We start from the raw sequence: 2,772 nt of genomic DNA, 5'->3' as shown, positions 1-2,772 counted from the left end.
GCTGCACCAGTAAACCGTAAACCCGGTTAAACTGATTTTCTGTTTTTAACAAAAACAGACCAGGTAACCTTATAATATCATTCAAGCATTTTCTAATACTAATATAATGATAATATTATACTATTATCTCTCTCCTCTCATGAATCGAGTCCGGTTCGTCAAACAGAGACTATTTACGAAAATCAGAATCAAAACTGCCAACCGATACGGTTCAAAAACTAGGTTCTTCGCGATTGCATTATCAAGCTTGCCTCAGAGGAGGTTCTAGCTTAAGGATGACATAATGATAATGAGGATTGAGATGCTTTATGATATAGAAAAGGTGTTCCCTTTACTGATCTTCTGGAGAAATCCGTACTTTCAGAAAAGATCTCATGTACACGAAAATCAGGGTTGTTACATTCTACCCTCCTAAAAGAAAATTTTGCCCTCAAAATTTTAGTTACCTAGGAATAAATGTGGGTAATCAGCTTTCATCTTATCTTCCAGTTCCCAAGTGTACTCTTCCTCTCCTCTTGGTTCCCATGCTACTTTGACTAAGCGAACAACTTTGCCTCTTAGCTGCTTATCACTTCTTTCTACTATCTGAACCGGTGATGCTTGATATGTCAAATCATTTCATAACTGTACTGTCTTTGGTTGTAAAACGTGACTCTTGTCGGGAATATATTTCTTAAGTTGCGAGACATGAAGAGCATCATGAAGGTTTGATAAATAAGGAGGAAGGACTATTTGATAAGCTACTAGACCGACTCTTTAAAGTATTTGGAAAGGTTATATGTATTGGGGGTTAAGCTTTTTAGTCTTAAGGGCTCTACCTATTCCAGTAAACAAAGTTACTTCTAGAAAGACATGGTTTCCCTCACTAAACTCTAAGGGTCTACGTCTATTATCGGCATAGCTCTTTTGACGGTTTTGTGCTGTCTGGATCTTCCGACAAACCTCCTTTATCTTCTCAGTAATTTCTTACACTATGTTTGGACCTAAGACACTAGCTTCTCCATCATCATTCCAACACAATGGTGTCGACATTTTCTTCCATAGAGAGCTTCATATGGTGCCATCTCGATACTTTATTGGAAACTGTTGTTGTAGACGAATTTGACCAAAAGCAAATACTTATCCCAGCTGCTTTGGTTGTCTATCATACATGATCGTAACATGTATTCTAACGTCTGGATTGTCTGCTCTGATTGTCCGTCTATCTGAGGATGGTATGCTATACTCGTGTGTTTGAATTCTTCATCTTCTCTTTTCTTCATTCTACTCTTCTATTCTTCTACTCACATAAAGGAATCTCTATACTGTGACATAGAGGATTCCTCTTCTTTTCTGTTCTCTTCTTTTTCATATGAGCAGCAACAGGGATAAAGACATTCTTGTTGAAGCTGATCCTGAACCTGAAAGGACTCTTAAGAGGAAACTAAGAGAAGCTAAAGCACAACCCTCTGGAGAGGACCTAACAGAAATTTTCGAAAAAGAAGGAGACATGGCCGAACCCAATAACAATGGTGGAGATGCAAGGAAGATGCTTGGTGACTTCATTACACCCTCTTCTGACTTCTGTGGAAGAAGCATCTCAATTCCTGCCATTGGAGCAAACAACTTTGAGCTTAAGCCTCAATTAGTTTCTCTAATGCAACCAAATTGCAAGTTTCATGGACTTCCATTGGAAGATCCTCATCAGTTTTTAGCTGAATTCTTGCAAATCTGTGACACTGTCAAGACCAATGGAGTTGATCCCGAGGTCTACAGGCTTATGCTTTCCCTTTTGCTGTAAGAGACAGAGCTAGAACATGGTTAGATTCACAACCTAAGGATAGCCTGAACTCTTGGGATAAGTTGGTCAGTGCTTTTCTGGCCAAATTCTTTCCACCTCAAAAGATGAGCAAGCTTAGAGTGGATGTTCAAACCTTCAAACAGAAAGAAGGTGAATCCCTCTATGAAGCTTGGGAGAGATACAAACAACTGACCAAAAAGTGTCCTTCTGACATGCTTTCAGAATGGACCATCTTAGATATATTCTATGATGGTCTGTCTAAATTATCTAAGATGTCATTGGACCATTCTGCAGGTGGATCCATTCACTAAAAGAAAACGCCTGCAGAAGCTCAGGAACTCATTGACATGGTTGCAAATAACCAGTTCACGTACACTTCTGAAAGGAATTCTGTGAGTAATGGGACACCTCAGAGGAAGGGAGTTCATGAAATTGATACTCTGAATGTCATATTGGCTCAGAATAAAATATTGACTCAGCAAGTCAATATGATCTCTCAGAGTCTGAATGGATTGCAAGATGCATCCAACAGTACTAAAGAAGCATCTTCTGAGGAAGAAGCTTATGATCCTGAGAACCCTGCAATAGCAGAGGTGAATTACATGGGTGAAGCCTATGGAAACACCTATAATCCCTCATGGAGAAATCATCCAAATTTCTCATGGAAGGATCAACAAAAGCCTCAACAAGGCTTTAATAATGGTGGAAGAAACAGGTTTAACAATAGCAAGCATTTTCCATCATCCACTCAGCAACAGACAGAGAATTCTGAGCAGAATCCATCTAGCTTAGCAAATATAGTCTCTGATCTATCTAAGGCCACTCTAAGTTTCATGAATGAAACAAGGTCCTCCATCAGAAATTTGGAGGCACAAGTGGGCCAGCTGAGTAAAAGGGTCACTGAAACTCCTCCTAGTACTCTCCCAAGCAATACAGAAGAGAATCCAAAAAAAGAGTGCAAGGCCATAACCTTACTTAGTGTGGCCGAACCC

General features: G+C 39.6%; 1 non-coding gene across 1 annotated transcript; it reads right to left on the bottom strand.

Moving 5' to 3' along the window:
• Nucleotides 1-1,890: 1,890 nt before the first annotated feature.
• Nucleotides 1,891-1,998, bottom strand: LOC112738958 (small nucleolar RNA R71). Its single transcript, XR_003169904.1, has one exon. It is a non-coding gene; the product is annotated as a small nucleolar RNA R71 (small nucleolar RNA).
• Between the last annotated feature and the right edge of the window lie 774 nt (nt 1,999-2,772).

The sequence above is a fragment of the Arachis hypogaea genome, chromosome 13 (genome assembly GCF_003086295.3).
Source record: "Arachis hypogaea cultivar Tifrunner chromosome 13, arahy.Tifrunner.gnm2.J5K5, whole genome shotgun sequence".
NCBI classification, from domain to species: Eukaryota; Viridiplantae; Streptophyta; class Magnoliopsida; order Fabales; family Fabaceae; genus Arachis; species Arachis hypogaea.
Note: the sequence above shows the minus strand (reverse complement) of the source record. Positions and strands in the feature narration are given on the sequence as shown.